Raw genomic sequence first — 24,373 nt, 5'->3', positions numbered from 1 at the left:
CATTTCCTCATGACAAGACTGAGCATCGCATCAAGAGGCACACTCGGGTAATGTCCCACCACTGGTGATATTCAAATTATCACCTGGTTTCTGCCAGTTTCTTCAATGGAAACCCACTTTTGCACAAGATGGCTGGGCCAGAAAGGATAAAGAAATACTATCACCGAAGTTGAGGTCCCAGAGTTGGATGGCAGTGCTGTTCTCAGCATCATGCACTGTAGTAAAGCTTCCTCCCCTTGTTTTGGTTACTATTGTATGGGGAGGTATTTTGATTACATCGATATTCTGTTCCTCATCAAACCCCTACAGGCAAGCCTTTAATTGATGGTTCTCACCTGTGCCTACTACCCAGGTGATAGTTGCTAAACAATGATTGTGTATTTCATCATTTCTTCTTTATCTATCATTGATAATCTACTCTGAAGTCCTTTTCCTTCTTCCTTATTTATCTACTTATACAAGTGTGGAGTGGTGGATTTCTCTTTTATTCATTAAGTAGCAATCTCACACTCTCATTATCTATTTTGATGTTTAAACTGTCATACAGTTGGTGAGCTCCTTCAAACTTACATCTGTGTTTTTGCTTTTGTTTTTTTTTTTTTTTGCCATGTTTCAATCAGCCTTTAACCATTTAATTATTTTATGCATAACAATATATTATATGCTAACCTTAATACCCCTGTTATATGCTCACCGGCTCCAGCTCTATAATCTAAGGAGCCTTGGTTCCTTTTAGTGGAAGATTATTTCTAGAAATCAAATCCAAGTGTTTGGTGTATACATTACTAACAGAGTGTCATAGTTCATGGTCTTTCAGCAAACAGAGTTAGGAAATACAGGGAGCTATAGAGATATGTGTATATATAATTTTTATATGTAATCTATTTGCAAAGTTACATAGATATAAAATCATATTCATATATATATATATGTTTATGTAAACACACAATAATGCACATAAACCTATAACTCTCAATATCTGGGCATTCACAGTCCTGAGCTTTGTAGGTTTACAAGTATTGGTTCTTAAAGGAGCATTACGATACAGCAAGAATCCCACCGATCCTTAAGTTACAGCTACCTCCCTCGTCTGTTGGGGTCTCAGTGCCAAGGGATTAGGGGGCAAGAGCAAGAATCATCATGCTGGCAGGAACCACTGGCTCTTATCAGAAGAAGATACAGCTTCTGTCACCTGAGGAGGGCGGGAGCCATTTTGGGGCACCAAAGTGAACCCTTTGAGTATCTCTTGGTATTCCTCTGTTAATTTTTTAAGTTAAATGGAAAAGCTCAAGAGCCTGAGAAGGATGTAACAAGAACTCAGAGCCCTCAGTGTAGAGGGTCTAGATCACTCCACCGAGTAAACCACTTAGGACAGCAAAGTTCTTAGAGTGAGGGCAATCTAGAATGTCAATAGAGGAAGACGTTACTTACCACTCGCAGGCCTGAATCTTCAGTTGTGAGGATTATAGTTTGTACCACTGACCTCTCTCTTAGACATCTCCACCAGGAAAAGAGGCCCACCAGAATGCTGGAGTAGCTGCTGCACAGAGAAGAAGCGGACAAACTGTAACAAACACGGCGTTCTCCCATTCAGATCCCCCCCATGCAGGGCTTTAAAGCTAATTCCCTGCTTTTGTGAGGATGGCCTACTGACAGGTGTCAGTACTTAGTCCTTCCCAGGAATTGCCCATGGCTGAAAGAGAGATCTATCGCCCTCAAAAACCTTTCAAATGTATTATTTATTCCGAAATTTGAATTATACAAATTAATATATGAATACATTCTCTTCATTAAATGCAACTACAAATAAGGTAATTAAGTCCCTTTAGCTCTACCTTAATACCAGTCACCTTTCCTCTCCACAAAGAAGCACTGTTCTTAGTTTGCATTTATCCTTCAAGACCTTTTCCTACACATGTGCAATTATCCCAGTTCTTATCAGTGACCAACATAAAATTATACATACACAAACGGATGCGAGCTGAGTCCATGCATGCTTGGTAGGCTGAAGTTTGTATTTCCATGCTTTAACATTCGTTTGGGTGCATTTTCTCATGTTTGATAGGGTATATACCCTTATTGTTTTACAGATGTATGCTATGTTTAAGGCATTAGTATTTACGTTCCAGTTTGCTATTTTTTCCCCACTGTTAGTAAAGAGTATGATAATTTCTGGAGATATTTTTAGGGGTGCCTGAGTGGCTCAGTTGGTTAAGTGTCCAACTTCAGCTCCGGTCATGATCTCGCAGTTGGTGGGTTCAAGCCCTGGTTTGGGCTCTGTGCTGACAGCTTGGAGCCTAGAAACTGCTTCAGAACCTGTGTCTCCTCTCTCTGCCTCTCTCCCCACTCGTGCTCTGTCTCTCTCTTCTCTCTCTCTCTCAAAACTAAACATTTAAAAAGAGTATTTTTTATAAGCCCAAGCAATATACAATATATAATACAGCTAAAATTCCAGAAGTCTATATTTCACAATTTACAAAAGACATTTGAGGGTCACCTGAATGCCTCATTCAGCTAAGCATCAGACTCTTGATTTCAGCTCAGGTCATGATCTTGCGGTTTGTGAGATCCAGCCCCAAGTTCAGGGGGTGAGGGGTGGGGGGGCTCCACGCTAACAGTGCAGAATCTGCCTGGGATTCTCTCTCTCCCTCCCTCTCTCTCTGCCCCTCCCCTCCTTGTGCTTGCTCACTCTCTGTCTCTCAAAATAAATAAACATTTTTTAAAAAGAAATTTGAAATCACTGTATCAATGTTAATTTCTTCCGATTATACAAGAGGATTACATTAACAAGTTAAAGAAATCACTTATAATCCAATTATTCTTTCATAACGTTTTAAATGTATATAAAAGAAAAAAATCTCCTCTTTCCTTTCTCCAGTGTATTTAGTATTTAGTATTGGTATTTAGAAGTATCAATACCTTATTCTATCCATACATCTATGTATTTATATATCAACACATTTTGTGTTTAATGTCATAGCTAGAAACTTAGAAAGATGAGAATAAACACACAAACATATGGACACAGCTAATTTTGTTTAGTTTTCTACCAAAAGAATGGAATTTTACAACATGCTTTGTTATAAATCCTTTATTATGAACTATCTTTACAAGTCAGCATATAAACATATATGTCATTTCCATATGAGTAGCATTCCATTGCATTAATCCCCCAAAATTGATGCCAATAATGCTTAAGCGGATTTATGCATTTTTGATAGAAAAAAAACTGTCATTTTGATTTGCATTTTATAGTGTTTATTTTTATAATATTTTTAAAATTTTTAATGGTTATTTATTTATTTTGAGAGAGAGTGAGTGAGAGTGCACAAGTGGGGGAGGGGGAGGAGACTGGGAGAGAGAGAATCCCAAGCAGGCTCCATGCTATGAGCACAGAGCCCAACATGGGGCTCCATCCCAGGAACCTTGAGATCATGACTGAGCCACTCAGGCACCCCAGATGTTTTTTAGTCACTCCAATTCAAACATGAACTGCTACTCTTTAACTATTGTCTACTTGTGGTCTAGGCTGTTGAGGGTTTTTTTTGTCATATATTTTGTTGCATTTTTTCTATATAGTGAAAGTATTACACTTTTTCCTATTCAATTACCTTCTAAATGTTTCTACCCATTTTCCCTTCTAACTTTGTTAAACGGTCTTTAACCATTCAATGTTTTTAATGCTAATGTGCCCATATCTGTCCATCTCACCCCTTATGGTTTTTGAGGTTTATGTCATGTATGGAAAAGCTTTCCCTCTACAGAATTTATAGTTTCTGTTTTGGTCTACTTTTAGTAATTTTTTTGATCATGTGAAATACGGACAAAGTTTATCTTCTTCCAAGTGAATGGACAATTGCACCAATCCAGTGAATTGAAAAATAATTTTTGGCTTTCTTCCACTCTAACCTCTTTTTTTTTTTTTCCTTCCCCTCCCCCATGGGCTTCTGTTAAGTTTCTCAGGATCCACATAAGAGTGAAACCATATGGTATCTGTCTTTCTCTGTATGGCTTATTTCACTTAGCATCACACTCTCCAGTTCCATCCACGTTGCTACAAAGGGCCATATTTCATTCTTTCTCATTGCCACGTAGTACTCCATTGTGTATATAAACCACAATTTTTTTATCCATTCATCAGTTGATGGACATTTAGGCTCTTTCCATAATTTGGCTATTGTTGAGAGTGCTGCTATAAACATTGGGGTACAAGTGGCCCTATGCATCAGTACTCCTGTATCCCTTGGGTAAATTCCTAGCAGTGCTATTGCTGGGTCATAGGGTAGGTCTATTTTTAATTTTTTGAGGAACCTCCACACTGTTTTCCAGAGTGGTTGCACCAATTTGTATTCCCAAAGCATAAGAGACTCTTAAAAACTGAGAACAAACTGAGGGTTGATGGGGGGTGGCAGGGAGGGGAGGGTGGGTGACGGGTATTGAGGAGGGCACCTGTTGGGATGAGCACTGGGTGTTGTATGGAAACCAATTTGACAATAAACTTCATATATTGAAAAAAAAAAAAAAGAAACATACTCCTGAAATCATTGTTGCACCATACACTAACTTGGATGTAAATTAAAAAGAAAATGGTAATAAATAAATAAATAAATAAATAAATAAATAAATAAATAAAACATGGCTAGTGCAATGACCTAGATGAACGATAAGAACCCAAAACAACATGGTGGTGGAAGAACAGAAATGGAGGGGTGGATTCCACAGATATTTGGGGCAATTAACCTGAATAACCAATTTAATAGAAGTTGTAATATTATAATAAATATGTATTTCATCTTTGTTCCTGGTTCCTGGGACCGAGCTCCTACAGCTCTTGTAATCTGTAACTCTTGTCAACCCAGTTACATCTTTTGTTACTTATAATAAACCACTTCCAACCATAAAAAAAATAATAATTTTTTCCCAATGATACAAAATACATTATCATACCCTAAAGTACCCTTCTATATCTTATTTTGTTTATATAAAAGGGTAATATGATGTCTTTGGGGTTAAAAATGGTATGATGGTAAACTCAAAACTTTTACAGTGGAAACACCTGCATCAGGCGTTGTCACTGAAAATACGTAACTTGATCTAAATCTGTTTCCATATCCTTCAAATGGGGATCCTACCTTCCTCCTAGAGTTGTCTTGAAGATTCAGTGACATAAAAGTCAATTGCCTGAGGCATGACATGTGCTAGGAAGTTAATTCCTGTGGGTCCTCTTTCCCTATTTCCTTCTACTCATTCTAATAAACAGCTTTTATCAGGTTCTCCCAAGTAATATACTTGACGTTGGCTCATTCTAGTGGAAAACTTGAGGTGCAAATAACACATCCAGAAGTTTAGAAATTCTATGAGTCCCTCACCCCTAAATTTTATTTTCCTTTGTAGTTGCCACTATAGTGAAATAATATTCATAGCACCTTGTCTCTGGGGAATCACAGGAGCTTATTGCAAGTGAACTAATAAAGAGCGGATGACTTTTAGTTCAGCACACCTGTCACATCATTTTCAAGTACAGGAGGCTTCTTAACAAACCTGCACTCTATAATAGTGTTTCATTTCTGCTAAGAAGTCAGTCTTCCCCAAACTGTTCTATTGAAAGCACAAAGAATCTCAATGTTCCAGAAGGTGAAACAGAGGTGGAAGTTGTCAGAGGAGTTGGTGATGGCAAATACACAGCATTTCAATGATACTGATGGTGTTCATAATACTATGAAGAAGTCCTTAACAATTAATAGGAAAAAGTGTTATTAATTATACTTTCAATAATGGATGTAATATGGATTTTAGTATTAAAAACATATAAAATATGTGGTTACATATTAAACAGGGCAATTAAAAGAGAAGGAAAACCAACAGTTGACATCTTTGTTCCATGTTTTAAACAAGGTGAGGTCAACACGTATCCCATGAATGTCTTGCTTTTGCCAGGTACTGGGCCAGGCTCTAGAAGTTACAGTCTTAGAAAAATACACCTTTACTGGATTTTTCAAGAAATACTATAAATTATAATTTCATATTAGTTTGCAAGGCTTGGGAAAGATTCCATGCAACTCAAAATATATGTGATATAAATGACTAAACATGAAACGATATTAACAATTTTTAATTATGATAATGGTAACTGTGTTCTCTATTTTTAAGAGATAAGATACTATAATATTTTGGTTTTATTTAAAATAATTCAGTTTTTTGAAGGGGTAGAAATGGGAGTACAGGTGAGACAAGATTGGACAGGTGTTCGTTATTACTGAAATAGCATAATGGGTACAAAGAAATTACCACTATTTTTGCATGTATTTGAAATATTCTCTAATAAAAATTGTTAATGATGTGATACCAAATAAATCCACAAATATCAGTGGCTAGATCACCTATCATAGTCCATATAGAAGAGTAATTTCTTGTATCATCATACAAATTCACTCTAATTAAGATTTTTCAGATTCAAAATCCAAGCCCTATCGCTTACTAGCTATGTTTTATTAGCCAGGTTAATTAAGCATTTTGTGTCTTGATTTTCTTATTTGTAAAAATCATTATAAGATTATTGCAATCATTGTGGTGCCTGGGTGGCTCGGTCAGTTGAGTGTCTGACTTAGGCTCAGGTCATCTCACAGTTTGTGAGTTCAAGCCCTGTGTCAGGCTCTGTGCTGACAGCTCAGAGCCTGGAGCTTCCTTCAGATTTTGTGTCTCCCTCTCCCTCTGTCCCTACCCAACTCACACTCTATTTCTCTGTCTCTCTCTCAAAAATAAACAAACATTAAAAAAAATCTTTAAAAAGATTATTGCAATGACTAAATCAGTTCATCCCATGTAATTGCTTAGAAGTAGTTGGAATATTGTAAATACTAAATATTTGCTTGCTATTTTTATTATGCAGTGACAATAGTTATATTTGGTCTCCAAGTGCATCATTTAGATAAGAAATACTGACAAATTACTCCATGGATTATTAGGCTTCCAACAATCACAATTTACCTGTCTTGTTAAATATCATCCAGTTACTCAAAGTCTTATTCTATGTAACAGTGAGAAGCAATAAATCCCTAAGTTTATATTATTAAGTTATCAAGCTCAATTCTTGAAATAGTGGCAAAAGATTAAAAGCAATTTAGACAATCCGAGAAAAGAAAAACACTAATTCAGGCTCATACATTGTCTAAATAAATGGAAAAAGAAAGAAAACAAAATATATGATATATAGATAACACAGATAGGACTACTGTATTCACTTTGAGGCCCAGTAACCAAAAACTACACAGGTAAAATCTCAAAGCTACCAAATGGTAGTATTTCATGTCAAAAAAACTTATCCAAGAAAATGCTTTTATTACTTATTGATTTACTTATTGATAAACATAAATCAACAGGCTATATTAGATTATGTAGATATTCTTTTTATACTTAATAAAGATCTAGCCTTAAAATGTGGTCAAATTTGTCAAATAATTTCAAATATGTCAATATCAATGATAAATCCTAAGATAAAAATTACTTTAATGTTTATTTATTTTTGATACAGAGCATGAGCAGGATAGGGGCAAAGAGACAGACACAGAATCCGAAACAGGCTCTGAGCTGTCAGCACAGAACCCAGTGCGGGGCTCAAACCCACAGACCGTGAAATCATGACCTGAGCTGAAATCAGACACTTAACGGACTAAGCCACCCAGGCACTCCCATAAAATTACTTTAACAATCAGCAGAACAGGGGCACCTGGGTGTCCCAGTCCATTAGGTGACTGACCCTTGGTTTCCACTCAAGTCACGATCTCACAGTTGGTGGGTTAGAGGCCTGCCTCAGGCTCTGCAGCTGGCAGCAATGGAGCCTGCTTGGGATTCTCTCTCTCCTCTCTCTGTCCCTCCCCTGCTCACACTGTCTCTCTCAAAATAAATAAATAAACATTTATAAAAATTATTAAAAAAATAAAATTCAGCAGAACATATAAGGCAAGCATGAACAAAATTAAGAGGATGTACACAAAAAGGATAATGTGACATCTAAAATTAACAGTCAGGACTACCTTTAAATGAGTGTTTACAGACTAATGTGGTTCAAATCTAAGTACTCTTGATGATAACCCCAATATGTGAAATAAATAATACAAAGTGGTAGACACTGGCAAACTTGGTTTCCACTTACTTGGTGAATCTAAACAGATTCAAATTCAGTTATTTTCAGCAGAGTGAACCAGCACACATTTGGACCAAATAGTACTCATAAGTCACTTTGCAATCTGTCTTAGTGCAATATATTGATATAAAATCAACCTGTATCCATACAATTCAAAAGCCTCTTTCCAAGGATAAAATATCTATATCCATCATGGATACTGAAACCACTCACATGAATTATCTCCTTGGAATAATATTTTAGTGGGTTCCTACTTGTTTCTTTGCTTATAATCACATGAGCTTCCAATCTCTCCCCAGTATAGCCTAAGGTGCTATTTCTGAGAACCCAGTTTGGATTCCACCAATTTGCTTTAAATGCTGAGAACACTGCAGAATTGTTCTCAATCAACATTCTGGCTTTTTCTCCAGCATTTCCCACACCTGCTTCCATCCTTTCGGTCATGGTGAAGCACTTATACTGCAATTTTCCTCATGTCTCAGGCTAACTCACTCACTGGTGTTTTGTATACTGTTCCCCTTCCCTCCTCTACTTGATTACATGCTACATTTATTCAACCTCCAATGCATGGGTCACATCACCTGCCCCCCCACCCCCCGTCTTAGCTGCACTGCACATGCTCCTAAATGTCCCTACCATTCCCTACTCCTACTTCTTCCATGTCCTTTATTATGTTGTTTGTACTCTCTCAAGATTGCAATTTCTTATCTTTTATTTCTATATTCTCAACTTTGTGAACAACACCAGGCACACAATTACACTCAATAATGTTTCCTTGAATAAATTAACCCATTAAAGAAGCAGAACACAAACCAAGTCTGCTCTATTCTGCGTGCTGCTCTTTTTTGTTGAATTTGTTAAACACAGTATGGTTTTCATTTTTACTTAAGCATATAGATACCATGTTTTAAAACTAACCAAGTATACAACTACAGAAGGAAGGAATTATTTCTTCTACCTCACTGGAAACAAGACTACTACCAGCAAATTGAATACTGATTGCCTAGATCTATAGAAGCCAAATGTAAAGGAAAAAGGTTTTGTGTGAGAATTCTTACATGAAAGCAATAAATATGTACTGGTTTAGTTGTCTCCTAATTTCAAAACTCCTCTATGATAAAATCCACTAATTAAGAAATTCTCTTTTTCCAACAGCAAGGACATATTGTCATTTCACGGGTGTCTTGTTTCATCTTTTTTTTCCCCCACAGTGAGCCTTGAACTTCATTATTGTGTTTCCAAAGAAGTGTTTTTCCCCCATATTATTTTATATGACCTACCCATTCTAATTGGCAAACCCAAATAGTTTTTTTTAATTCCTGAGAAGACACAAAAATATGTCTAATTATGTCACTCATTGTCATTTTGGGTTGAATTCAGAAGCACCTCATATTTGGGATCAGGGAGGTGGCAGAATTGTCAGTGCTTACTGATGTCAATGCCCTCAGGGCCATCTCTGTTTAGTTCACCTTTGCATCTCCATGGAAACGATTTTTTTCTCCATTTCCAGAAAATAAATCGTGGGGAACACTTATTGTGTTCCCATGGAGATCTGGAAGCCCATATTAATCTTCTCCTTTGAATAATAACCAAATATGTGATTTTCTCTCTTTTAAAAGGTAAATAAGCATCCATGAATGTTACATAAATTAAAAAAATCACTGGAAGCTTAAAAATGAAAATAATGAACAGATAAAATAATTGAAGATGGGAGTTTATACTAGAAAAAGTTAAAGTTAAAAAAAAGGTAAAGAAAATCAGAGTCTACCTTAAAATTATCTTTTTTTTCTTTAAAGCACACAGAACATCAACTTGATATTTATAGGCCAGAAGGTAGAAAGGTGGAAGAGAAGTTGTCATGTAAACAGAAATAAAGAATTTCTTTGAACTACTGGAAAGTAATAATTTACTCCTTATGAGACTGGTTCACATAGTCAAGTCAAGCTGCCTTCACACAGGCAGGCAACATGAGTAGGTTTATGACCAGTCATAGCAATTTAAAGAACTGCATACATATCCTTGCCTGGTCTAACATGAATATGCTACTCAGGTAGTAAAAATGAGCATTTGGCTCAAATGTTTTAAACATTTAAAGGGAATAAAATATTGGAAGACGTTAACTGTAGAGGTATTGTACAGGGTATGCCTGAATTATTGGTATATTCATGTCCAGAGGAGAAATTAGAACGAAGGTATTTATGATTCCTATCCTGTATTCATTATGGGTGTGTTCCAAACTTCTCCGCCTAAGTCCAAAACATTTAGCCTGAACAAGCTCAGGCTTTAAGTATAGCAGCACAAGTGGCATCAACCTCTCTAGAATCACAGGGATACCTGGGATAATCAGCAATGCTAGACAGTGGCAAAGTGACAGAGGAAAATGGGAGAATAACAGATATCCTCACCCGTTCCTAGAGTTGGGCATTCTTTCCTCTGTATTCCTTAAGCACCCTGTGCTGATGTGTATAGTCGCAGAAAACACATTGTATTATAATGATTTACTTACTGCTTCCTTTATTTTATCTGCAGATCTTTAACAACTAGCACAGTGGTGGATACAGAGTAGAGGGGTACATAAGTATTTATTGCTATTGAATCATGTTTTTAGAAGTGGAAGTGTCCTTAGAATTTGTTTAGTTCCTTATTTTTTAAAGGTGGATATAAAAAGATCGGAGGTGAAATGGTGAATCTGAAGCCACAGTTGGTTCCAGAAAGGAATTTAGGAGCAAGTTGTAGAACCTCTAATTTTGTATTCATTAAACATTGCCCCTTACATGCTTACTAATATCTTTTCATTTTCCCAAGTGAGTGAACTGTACAAAGCCTCACCACTAGGACTCACACACAGTCCCTCTTAATAGTAGACTGGTGGTTCAGGCAGTTAAAAACACCTTTACATGCAGAGCCTTCTAAATAAGGACTCATCCTAGAGAAACAGTGTGGCAAGCTGAACCCAGTAATAAAATTGAAGTCATGAGATGTCAATCCTCTAGATTTGTTAATGTTCCAGCCTTAGTTCTAGATGAAATATTGTGAAAGGTTTAAATAACTGAGTTCTTTTTCACTCTTTGAAAAATTGACATATAATAAATTGCACATATTTACAGTGTACAATCATGTAAGTTTCAATGTATAGACAACCATGAAACCATCCCTCCTCCAAAGTTAGTTCATGTTCAATTATTATCCCTAGTGTCTCTCTTCCATTTGCCTCAGGGAGACATTGATAAACATACTGTCACTATAAATTAGTTTGCATTTTCTAGAATTTTTATTGTTTGCAGTTTTAGAATTCCATACAAACAGAAGTAGACATTATTTATTTTTTTGTTTTTTTTTCACTCAACTCAATTCTTTTTAGATTCTCCCATGTTATTTCTTGCATGGAGAGCTATATACCAATAATGAAGCAACAGAAAAAGAAATAAAAAAAATTAATTCCATTTACAATTGCACCAAAACCAACAAGGTACCTAAGAATAAGTCTAATCAAAGAAGTAAAATATCTGTACTCTGAAAACTAAAGAGGAAGTCAAAATTTCACTCTTCACAGATGACATGATACTCTATGTGGAAAACCCAAAAGACTCCACCAAAAAACTCTAGAACTGATACATGATTTCAGCAAAGATATAAGATACAAAATCAATGTAGAGAAATTGGATGCATTTCTATACACCAATAATGAAGCACAGAAAGAGAAATCAAGGAATCAATCCCATTTACAATTGCACCAAAACCATAAAATACCTAGGAATAAACCTAACCAAAGAGGCAAAAAATCAATATACTGAAAACTATACAAAGCTCATGAAAGAAACTGAAGAAGACACACAAAAAAAGGAAAAATATTCCATGCTTATGGGTTGGAAGAACAAATATTGTTAAAATGTTGATACTACCCAAAGCAATCTACACATTCAATGCAATCCATATCAAAATAACACCAGCATTATTCACAAAGCTAGAAGAAACAATCCCAAAATTTGTATGGGAAAAGACGCCAAATAACCAAAGTAATGTTGGAAAAGCAAACCAAAGCTGGAGGCATCACAGTTCTGGACCTCAAGCTGTATTACAAAGCTGTAATCATCAAGACAGTATGGTACTGGCACACACACACACACACAAACACAACACAAAAATAAACAAAAAACAAACAAACACAGATCGTTGGAACAGAAGCAAGAACCCAGAAATGGACACACAAACGTATGGCCAATTAATTTTTGACAAAATCGGTAAGAATATCCACTGGAAAAAACACAGTCTCTTCAGGAAATGGTGCTGGGAAAACTGGACAGCAACATGCCGAAGAAAGTACTGTCTTACACCATACACAAAAATAAATTCAAAATGGGTAAAAGACCTAAATATGAGAGAGGAAAGCATCAAAATCCTAGAGGAGACCACAGGCAGCCCCCCCCCCTTTGACCTTGGCCAGAGCAACTTCTTACTAGACACATTGCAGTAGGCCAGGGAAACAAAAGCAAACATGCACTCTTGGGACCTCATCAAGATAAAAAGCTTCTGCACAGCAAAGGAAACAATCAGCAAAACTAAAGAAACAACCGATAGAATGGGAGAAGATATTTACAAATGACATATCTGATGGGAATGAAAGCTGGTGCAGCCAGTCTGGAAAACAGTATGGAGGTTCCTCAAAAAACTAAAAATAGAACTACCTTACGACCCAGCAACTGCACTACTAGGCATTTATCCACATGATATAGGTGTGCTGTTTTGAAGGGACACATGCACCCCCATGTTTACAGCAGCACTATCAACAATAGCCAAGTATGGAAAGAGCCCAAATGGATGGATGAATGGATAAAGAAGAGGTGGTATATATATACAATGGAGTATTACTCAGCAATCAAAAAGAATGAAATCTTGCCATTTGCAACTACATGGATAGAACTGGAAGGTATTATGCTAAGTTAAATTAGTCAGAGAAAGACAAAAATCATATGACTTCACTCATATGACGACTTTAAGAGACAAAACAGATGAACATAAGGGAAGGGAAACAAAAATAATATAAAAACAGGGAGGGGGACAAAACAGAAGAGACTCATAAATATGGAGAACAAACTGAGGGTTGCTGGAGGGGTTGTGGGAGGGGGGGATGGGCTAAATGGGTAAGGGGCAATAAGGAATCTACTCCAGAAATCATTGTTGCACTATATGCTAACTAATTTGGATGTAAATTAAAAAATAAAAAAATAAAACAAGTTAATTAAAAAAAAAAGAAAGAAAATCTATCTCCCACTTGTCACATAAGGTTCAGGACACTAGGAGACATATGCTGTCCTCACGGCACAAAGTAGATAATGATCACAAGGGACTGTGTATCAGCATGCTTGTCTTGGGTGGTACTTACTCAACCTGTAAATTTAGGTAAAAGAACTTGACCATTGTTAAGATATTGTTAGGAATTAAACTCTAAGCAAGAACTTCCTGTCATTCTTCCTTTTAAAAAAATAGTATCAACTTAATTTAAGAATAGTCTATACTGAGCATAACAAACTATGATCATGTACAGCTACTTCTAAATCTATGAAACTGAAACAAAATACCAAAATAAACTGCATCATCAAAAGCTGACGGAGATCCAAAAGTCTATCTGTAATCCCCCATTTCTTTTTGTTTTTATCCAACAACCTCACTGCTGTTACTAATGTTATTCCTTTTAATGGCATAACTGAGAACTTAAAAAATAAATTTATAATAAGAAAAAAACAGAAGAAAAAGAGGAACCAGATAAGGTATCAGCATGACTTCTCAATGGGAAAACTAGAAGTTTGACAGGCAGTAGAATAACACCTTCAAAGTTCTGAAGGAAAACTACTAACAACTTAAAATTCTATACCCAGTCAAACTACCAATCAAAATCAAATATGAAGGTAGGCTGAAGGTATGTTCAGACAAGAAAAGCCTTCAAATCTTTACCCGCCAGATAACATTTCTGAGCAAGCTACTGGGAGATGCTCTCCACCGAAATGAAAGAGTAGACCAAGAAAGAAGACAGCATGAGCTACAACAGGGACAGTCCAGCACAGGAGAAAGATGAAAGGAGATGGAGAAGAATGATGGGGAAGACCCATCCCAGGATAACACCTTGCATCACATCAGAGGGCACCCACACTTGACTGAAACAGCCAGAAGGCCTGGGAAGACTTCTTCAGGAAGAAGAAATTACTAGAAATACCTGATGTGTCACAATGTTTTGAGGGAAGCTTTAGTTCAAATAAGGGACAACTGGGAGAGAGGGGGTGAGTTAGTACTGAGCACATACAAAACTAAGCAAAACAAAAATCAAGACTATTTTTAACTCTGTAAGGGAAAAAAATGTGCAGGAAAGGAAAGTACTTCCATATATTTGTTGTGAATAATGTTTACATTATCATAACGTAAACACTGAATATTGATTCAGCTGGAGTTACAACGGAGTCTAAATTGGGGGACAGGAAAGGGTGCATGTGGAGAGGGGAGAGCTACATACTTACCCTCCATGATAGTAGATTGTTGATAAAGCCTAAAATCAGAAAATCAAGTAGCATTAAAAGTGTGATAATTATAGATGTGAAATAAATCCTAAAATAATTCACTTAAGCCGGCAAACACAGTTGTCTGCAGGGAGGGGAGGAAATGGAGCACAGAGGAGTAATTTTTTTAATAATAAAACATAGGCGATTTGACCTTTCAAACTATATATGTATAAAACTTTATTTTAAAAATATAAAAGAAGAAAAAGAAAAAAAATGACATATCTGATAAAGGCTTAGTATCCAAAATCTATCAAGAATTTATCAAACTCAACACCCCAAAAACAAATAATCTAGTGAAGAAATGAGCAGAAGACATGAATAGACATTTTTCCAAAGAAGACATCCAGATGGCTAACAGACACATGAGAAGATCCTCAACATCACTCATCATCAGGGAAATACAAATCAAAACCACAATGAGATAACACCTCACACCTGTCAGAATGACTAAAATTAACAACAAAAGAAACAAGTATTGGTGAGGATGTATAGAAAGGGGCACTCTTTTGCACCGCTGGTAGGAATGCAAATTAGTGCAGCTACTCTGGACAATAGTATGGAGGTTCCTCCACAAGTTAAAAATAGAACTACCCAATGATCCAGCAATTCCACTACTGGGTATTTACTCAAAGGGTACAAAAATACAGATTCAAACGGGGTACACACACCCAGATGTTTATAGAAGCACTATCAACAACAGCCAAACTATGGAAAGAGCCCACATGTCTAATGACTATTGAATGGAAAAAGAAGATATGAAAATGAAATATTACCCAGCCATCAAAAAGAGTGACATTTTGCCACTTGCAACAATGTGGATGGAGCTAGAGTGTATCATGCTAAGTGAAATAAGTTGGACAGAGAAAGGCAAATACTATATGATCTCACTCATATGGGGAATTTAAGAAACAAAACAGATGAACATATGGGAAGAGAAAAAAAAGAGAGGGAAACAAACCATAGGAGACTCTTAATGAGAGAGAACAAACTGAGGGTTGGTGGAGGAAGGTGGGTAGGGGATGGGCTAAATGGGTGATGGGTATTAAGGAGGACACCTGTCCTGTTGAGCACTAGGTGTTACATGTGAGTGATGAATCACTAAAATGTACCACTTAAACCAATATTACACTCTATGTTAACTAACTAGAATTTAAGTAAAAATTTGAAAAAAAAATGTTCATTCCTTTTACTGCTCTGTTATATTCCACACGATGTTTTTTTATCCAGCCAATTGTTGATCAACATTTAAGTTGTTTCCAAGTTTTGGCAATCCAAATAAAATTGCTATGAACATTCGTATACAAGTCTTGGTACAGACATGTGCTTTCTATTTTCTTATTCTTAATATCCAAAGGTGAAATAGCTGCAGATTAGAAATATATGTTTAACTTTTTAAGTACTTCCAAACTTGTTCCCTAAGTGATTGTACTAGTTTATATTCCCATGATCAACATACAGGAGTTCTGAGTGCTACACATTCTTGATAACATTTAATATGATCAGTCTGTTTGTAGGCATTTTGATGGATGTGAAATGTCACCCCCTTTTTTGGTCTGCTCATACATTTTTAAATGAATGTTGGGTGCATACATATTTAGAATTGTTTTATGTTCTTGGTGAATGGACCCCTTTATTATAATGGAATGTCCCTCATTATCTTTGGTTATGTTCCTCCTTCTGAAGATTACATATCTGAGATAGACATATCTACCTTGGCTTTATTTTACTTTATGTTTACATAGTATACCTTTTTTCATCCTTATACCTGTTAACTATATGTGTCTTTATGTTTCACTTAGGTTTCCTATAGGCAACATATAATTGGCTCATGCTTTATTTAGTCTAATTTCATAATCTGTGTCTTTACATTGGTGTGTTTATATTTATATGGTTGATATAATATGATTGATTAAAATTTACCATTTTCCTACCTGTTACTTTTTTCCAATTTGTTCTTTTTTTCTGCCTTCTTTTGAATTAATCAAGCATTTTTTAAGATTTAATTCTATTTCCTCTATTGACTTTTATTAACACCACTTTAAAAATTGTGTTTGGAGTCTCATAGGGTTTACAATATGTATCTTTAACTAATATATTATTTCACATTTAGTGTAAAAACCCTACAAAATATAATTCCAATTCTCACTTTCCATTCTTTGTACTACTGTTTTCATACATCTTATGTTTACATGTATCATAAATACTCAACACATTGCTACTCTTTTGCTTCAGAGAGTCAATGAATTTTTAGAGCATTTAATAAGGCATCTCATCTCTCCCTACATCTGAAAAGAACCCAACATGGCTTTGTTAGAAAATTCCTTTCCTAATACCTACCTGATACATTGTAGGCACACAAATAAGTACTTGGTGGGTGAGTAAATTAAAACATTCTTTCCTGAAAATATAATTTTTGTAGTTTTTACAGAAGAACTCATAAAAATCACAAATAATTCACAAGTGTATACATTACTTCAATTAAGAAAATATTCACACTACAAAGAAGTACAGTTACCAAAACTCACAGGAGGGGTGGAAAGGGGGGAAGGTAGAGAAACAGAAAAGGAGAATGGGAGACAGGCTAATTCAACTCCTACTAAATTATATAACAGAATTAACATATGTCTAAGGAGGAGGTTAATATTCAAGTAAGTCATATTAACAGAAAAAGCTTACTTTCAATCCTGTGTGTGTATTTTTTTCTCAGAATAACTTCAACTTTTAATCTGGAGGATGGCTAACTGAAAGAAGAAAAAACAATCCAATTATATATTCTTGTTTTTTACTGCCAAGCTTGCATTTGTAAATTAATATAATATAAATTATCATTTTATATTATCACTATTCTACCAAAGATTTATGCACTTAAAATGTTGCATTCAGGGGCGCCTGGGTGGCCCAGTCGGTTAAGCGTCCAACTTCAGCTCAGGTCATGATCTCACAGTTCGTGCGTTTCAGCCCCGTGACGGGCTCTGTGGTGACAGGTCTAAGCCTGGAGCCTGCATCAGATTTTGTGTCTCCCTCTCTCTCTGCCCCTCCCCGTTCGCACTCTGTATCTCTCTCAAAAATAAATAGACATTAAAACATTTTTTTTTCAAACTTTAATGTTGTATTCAGCACAAATATTACTAAGTACATAATATATACTATATCATGTGGGTCCTAGTCAACATAGTGCTTGTTATATGAAATGAATAGCATTTCATATAACTTATAACATCTTTGACATTAATTGTCTTTTTTAATCCTCTCAGTAATCTTGTGAAGTAACTATGATAATTTCATTGATTTGTAAATCTAAAGCTTGGCGATTTTACTGCGTAAACAATAAACTTTATCAATGAATGGGAACACCAAGAACAAACCTCATCTCTGCCCCCTGCTATATCTGGGATATGTATCATCAGCCCTTCCTGATGTCCCATTTCCATATTGCACTTGACTCCTAACCATTATCAGCCATAGATGAATCAAAACAACCCAATTTTTATTATAAAAAGATAGCTGCCTTTTCCATATATTTAAAGAGATCTCAGTTTAGGTCTATTTGACTTACTATACAATGACACCCTTTTCTTTCGCATCTTGGGAAATTAAAAATTCCACCAAAAAGTCCATTTTTTCTCCAAAATTAGATAACCATGCTCTAACTGAATATACTCATATGGTTTATTAAAAAGTCTTAAAGACCACATGATCCCCTAGTTAGCGATTGTAAGCAAACTGTGTGCAATGAATATTAATGAAAATTAATAAAGTATTAACATTACTTAAATGTAATAAATATTTCATTTAATGAAGTGACAGGAACAGAAAAATTAAACCAAAGATTCTTTTGTAGCATATTCTCTGACTTTATGATCTAATTAAAGCACATAAATTATCAGAGATGATCTAGCTCAGTAGCATTTCAAAAGAAGAGACTCTATCACTTGAAAATAGGGTTTATGAATGACCTTCAGTGACACCTGCCACAGATGATTCACAAAGTATGATGGTAGCCAGAAATTTTATATTGTGATACAGAGGAACAGAGACCCATAACTCAAAATGTGTATTATATTGCCCTTAGCTATATTTGACTGACAATAAATAATGCCAACTTTAGAAGAAATGTTTCTCATGATAATGAAATCATTTAGAACACAGAAGAAATTGTCACTTTTAGAGTAGTATGCACTCAGTTTGCATGGCTACATCTAGATTGCTTCTCAAGGAATCTTAACATAAAAAGCTCTCCTGGTAAAATTAATTTCTACTGATTACCTTATCCAATTATTTATTCTTATAAATATAATTATTTGATTTATCCTCATTTGCATGTATAGAAACAAAAATGTAAACTACTCTCTGAATAAACTTCAGCACAATGTGAGAATCTACTTTCTTTGGCATTTCCAAAAAGCTCTCAGTGGTTTTGCAGTCATGTGTGTTTCTGTTTTTAAAAGTTAAAAATATCCTGAAAATACTTCCCAAAATACAAGTGATGAGTAGATATCATTAAGAAACCAACAGCACTACTCACTCACATGTCCTCTAATAAAATACTTGACTCATTAAGAGAATGGTTACCAAAAGGAACCAGATAACACGGGTCTTTAATGGATGCAGAACACTTAAAGCCTGGCCATGATATTTATGTCTTAAAGGTCCAAGGAATGTATAATGATTTTCTTCTTCATGAGTGGAAAAGCCCTCTCCATCTATCTTATAATGCCTGGGATGAGAATGGGGAGAATGGAAAAAGGAGGACACAAAAGAAGACATTGTCTGGGTGATAGAGGAGGGGGATAGAGACAGAGAAAGATGGAGAGAAAAAGAGTGAGAGAAAATTCTAAGAACTTCTTAGGCTCTAGGCAATTATTTGTGATGCCCTGTGCTGCCTATAATATCAAACATCAAAATACATTCACATCCTCACTAAATACTGTTTCTACATAACTATTTAAAACTGGAGTATAGAATAAACCTTGATTTGCGAGAATAATTCATTCCGGAAACATGCTTGTAATCCAAAGCACTCGTATATCAAAGTAAATTGTGTCACTTGTGATCACATGATGTTCAGCACCACGTACCACTCGTATTGCAAGACATCTCTCATTTGTCAATTTAAAATTTATTTAAAATGTTTGCTCATCTTGCGGAACACTCACAGAACACGTTACTTGCAATCCAAGGTTTTATTGTCTATTGCAACCAACTATTATCAGTTGCCATTGCTATGCATTGTGTGTCTTCAATATGAATCCACTTTATACATTTTTATGCATTTTTTATTATTTATTTTTGAGATAGAGACAGACAGAGCATGAGTAGGGGACAGACAGAGAGAAAGGGAGCCACAGAATCAGAAGCAGGCTCCAGGCTCTGAGCTGTCATCACAGAGCCCAACGCAGGGCTCAAACCCACGAAACACAAGATTGTGAGTGAGCCAAAGTCAGATGCTTAACCAAATGAGACAAGGGGTGCCCCTGAAACCATTTTAAATGTAAAATTTTCTTTATGTACTTTGGAGCCAGTAATTTTTGGGTCTCCACTATTTTCAGTTTCTTGAAAAGCTAGTAGGACCAAGGAACTGTGACAGTAGGAGCCAGTGGAGACCATTGCCCTGCTAAGGCATAATTTTACTATTCGCCATGAGGCTACCTGTCTTTGAATTGCTCATCTTGGGGAAATGTTCAGTGCTTTGTATTAATCTTTAAAAATTTTCAGTGGAATTGAATGCGTATCTTGGAATACAGTCAAGGTGTACATTTCTTAGAAGCTGTTTTAGGATACTATGTGAGCTTGAGTTTAGTTTTGTTATTTTACTCTTTGTAAGATAACAAAGGCATTTTTATCATAACAGCCTATGACTAACACGCATAACTCCCAAGTGAATCCACCCTGACTTCCAGAGCTATCCTTACATGATTTGTTCATTTGCATATAATTCTTTCATTATTCCAATTGAATTAAAAGCACTGTCCAAGATTAGGATTAAATAAGAGAGAAAGAGAAAAATTAGGATCAATTTGGGTAATAACATAGTCATCACTAATATAACAATAGCATAAAATTACTCCCCAGGGCCCATGGCCCTGTTGTCAGGATAAATGATTACCTTGGTTTTAAACACCAAACATCTGTCCTCAATTTTAATTTCCCCTCTCTCAAATAAGTGACAATTCTTCCATGTCTGTTACCTAACATGACAATTGTTTACCAAAATAAGAAGTCAAGGATCACTTAAATATTCAAAGTTGGCTTTATCTTTGACCTTCCCTGACCTCACCACCAGATTCCCAGGATACAATATGCTCTTCATCTTTGCTCCTCCAGGTCCTAACAGCCACACTCCTCTCCAAACCTTTGTCTGGAGGCCCAGCTTTACTTCCTGATGAAGCCTGACAAAATAAATTCTTAATAATATACTATTTTTTGAGAGATAACACTACTTTAAGCTAGGGTTCCCAGAAACTTAAATGTCTTCGGGGGCACACATCACAAACATATGAAGGAGTCTGGTCTAAGACAGAGATCTGAAGAGCCTAAATTCCAAATTATATTTACAACATTTAAAAACATTCTTAAAACTGCTGCATGCATCTATTTTCAGACCCTACCATAACTCTGTACACACATTCATTATGGAATATTCTCTAATACTGTAATTACTCAGTAAATAGATCAGTAGATTGAAGGATCAATACAAGGATGACAGAATGATTACGTGAATGACTTTTTGTTTAAACAGTTTTTCTGTTTTCTTTTTCTGAGTACAGACACTCAAAATTAAAAAGGTGAACTACTTGTTTTGCCTCTGAGTGAAACTAATTCTCATTAGAAGTTTATTTCATGCCGAGACTATTGAGAACACAATAAGCATTTCACATAAAAGCAAAAGAAAATCACAAATTACCCTTTCCCAGTACTACTGCCTAAGCAAGACTGTAACTTTTCAAACTACCTCAGGTATTTCCACTAAGACCAAAGAACACGTGAAAATATGGAGCTGGAAGCATTCACTGTGACCATCAGACCAAATGTCTAATTTTATAAAAAGAAAACTGAGGCCCAGAAAATAAATACTTCTCCATCAACTGTATCAATTGAGCAGGACAAATACTAGAATTCTCTGCCCAGGATTCTTTCTAGAACTTCTCACTCTTTAAGGAAGGAGAAGGATAATCACCTATGGTGACTCGTTTTTTGTTTTTGTTTTCCATGAGAAAAGACTTTCCTCAATAGTAGCATAAACACATCATGTTCTAATTAGTACAATGAATTAGATCTATATTAAGCTGCTGCCATTAAATTTTGGAGGTCTTTGGAACTAATTTCAGTAATTTGAGAATTACTGGATTACTTCATAGCAGGCATTTATGAAAACTGTCAACTTCCACATTTTTTAATTCCCATCAAAGCCATGGTAAAGACTATCTCACTAGTGGACCGCAATGAACCACATATCCTTACATTCATTCCTTTATAGACCACTACAGACACTGACTCTAACAATGTAGGATGCACATTGGCCAGTGGTACAGTAGCAAGCATGATGCAAACAGGGAATTGACAATTACTTTCTCACAAGGTCAGGTTATCTTTGAACTCTGTCCAAAAGCTGAACCATGCTCTAAGCATATCAAGGCCATACCATAGAAGAAAGGTAAAGAGGCCATATGGCAAAGCAATGAGACACCACACAGGTGAATGATTCCAGATTCCCAAATCCCCAGCTGAGTCCTGTTCAAGTACCTGATGTACAATATTGTGGGAATATTGTTGTAGCTTTAAGTCACTTTAAGTTCCAAAGTGATTTATTACATAGCAATACATATATACCTACTCAAAAAAATGGGTGGAGTTATTCACTAGACAAAAGATCTAAGGCATGTAGAGTGGGGGAAGGTAAGAGGACAACCTAAATTGATGCCAAAATATGACTGATAGACACATGTTAGGATCGTTAAAAGAATCTGCCTCACATAAGCACCAAGAATACAGCAAAAAGCATAACCTTATCAAACAACATATGGGGAGATGCGAAATTTTAACAACCTTAAAATCTTGACTTCAGTGATTTTTACATTAAAGACAATAAAGATTAAATATAACAACAAACTTCCAATAACATTCTAACAGTGTATCTTATTATCTCCCATCATACAGCTGAGGAAATGGGGATCCAAAGGGACGAAGCAATTTGCCTCAGGTCTCTTGGGTGTTAGGGGACAGGACACCAAGACAACACAGGTGACTAGACAATGATTAGACAGCTTTCTTAGTATCTGGTGGATACTAAGTGAACGAAGTGAACGAAGTGAACGAAGTGATCATTAGTGATACTAAATGAACGAAGGTACATCTTTCTAAATTAGTATTTCTCTTAGTAAATTTTATTCATTTTTTTCAAAAGTGTCAATATACTGTCTGAAAGGAATACTAAGTTTGGGGGGTCAGATTAATTCAGATAATGCTATCATATTACTTTCATATTGGAACAATAGTTCAAATCACTTTTTCTTTTTTTTTTTTAATGTGAAGACCTTTTTCCTTTGTGTTTCTTTACAAATAAAGTTTTATTAAGATTTTTTTTTTAGAGAGGTAGAAGTTTCATAGAAAAATTGAGGGGAAGGGGCGCCTGGGTGGCTCAGTCAGTTAAGCGTCCGACTTCGGCTCAGGTCATAATCTCACGGTCCATGAGTTCAAGCCCCGCGTCGGGCTCTGTGCTGACAGCTCAGAGCCTGGAGCCTGTTTCAGATTCTGTGTCTCCCTCTCTCTCTGCCCCTCCCCCGTTCATGCTCTGTCTCTCTGTCTCAAAAATAAATAAACGTTAAAAAAAAAAAAAGTTAAAAAAAAAAAAAAGAAAAATTGAGGGGAAGATACAGAGATTTTTCCCTGAATCCTCTGTCCCCACACATATATAGCACCCCCCATAATCAATATCCCTGAAGTGGTACATTTGTTAGAAATGATGAGCCTACATTGACACATCATAATCATCCAAAGCCAGTTCACTCTTGGTGGAATATATTCTATGGGCCTGGGACAAATGTATAATGACATATATCCATTATTGTGGTATCATACATAGTATTTTCACTGCTCTAAAAATCCCCTGTGCCCTAGCTCTTCATCTCGCCCAGCCCTCACCATTCACCAAACTGTGGGAACCACTTATCTTTTTACTGTATCCATATTCTGTATTTTCCAGAATGTCATGTCATTTAGTTGAAATTATACAGCATATAGCCTTTTCAGCTTAGCTTCTTTCATTCTGTAATATGCACTTAAGGTATCCCCTTATCTCTTCATAGCTAGATAACTCATTTCCTTTTAGTGCTGGAAAGTATCCCATTGCCTGGATATCTGCTTTATCAATTCACCTACTGAAGGACATCTTTGTTGCTTCCAAGTTTGGGCAGTCATGAATATAAGTGCTATTAACATCCACGTGCAGGTTTTTAGTGTGGATATAAGGTTTCAATTCCTTTGGGTAAATACCAACGAATGTGAATACTCTATCATATGGTAAGAATATGTTTAGTTTGCTAAGAAACTGCCAGCTGTCTTCCAAAGTGGCTTTACCACTTTGCATTCCAATGAGCAGTGAATGAGCATTCCTGGTGCTGCACATCCTCACCAGCATTTGGTGTTATCAGTGTACGAGATGGAAGCCATTCTGAAAGGT

The 24,373-nt window shown here is 35.9% G+C and overlaps 1 long non-coding RNA gene across 1 annotated transcript in view; it reads right to left on the bottom strand.

Moving 5' to 3' along the window:
* LOC122200174 overlaps positions 1–17,436 on the bottom strand; it is a 261,940-nt gene extending 244,504 nt beyond the window's left edge. Inside the window, exons 1-2 of the long non-coding RNA XR_006193743.1 lie at positions 17,371–17,436; positions 1,432–1,537 (exon numbers count right to left, since the gene is read on the bottom strand). This is a non-coding gene — a long non-coding RNA (uncharacterized LOC122200174). The remainder of the gene's footprint in view (positions 1–1,431; positions 1,538–17,370) is intronic.
* Between the last annotated feature and the right edge of the window lie 6,937 nt (positions 17,437–24,373).

Source organism: Panthera leo, chromosome A1 (genome assembly GCF_018350215.1).
Source record: "Panthera leo isolate Ple1 chromosome A1, P.leo_Ple1_pat1.1, whole genome shotgun sequence".
NCBI lineage: Eukaryota > Metazoa > Chordata > Mammalia > Carnivora > Felidae > Panthera > Panthera leo.
The sequence above is the reverse complement of the archived record's forward strand: the minus strand, read 5'-3'. Positions and strand labels throughout refer to the sequence as shown.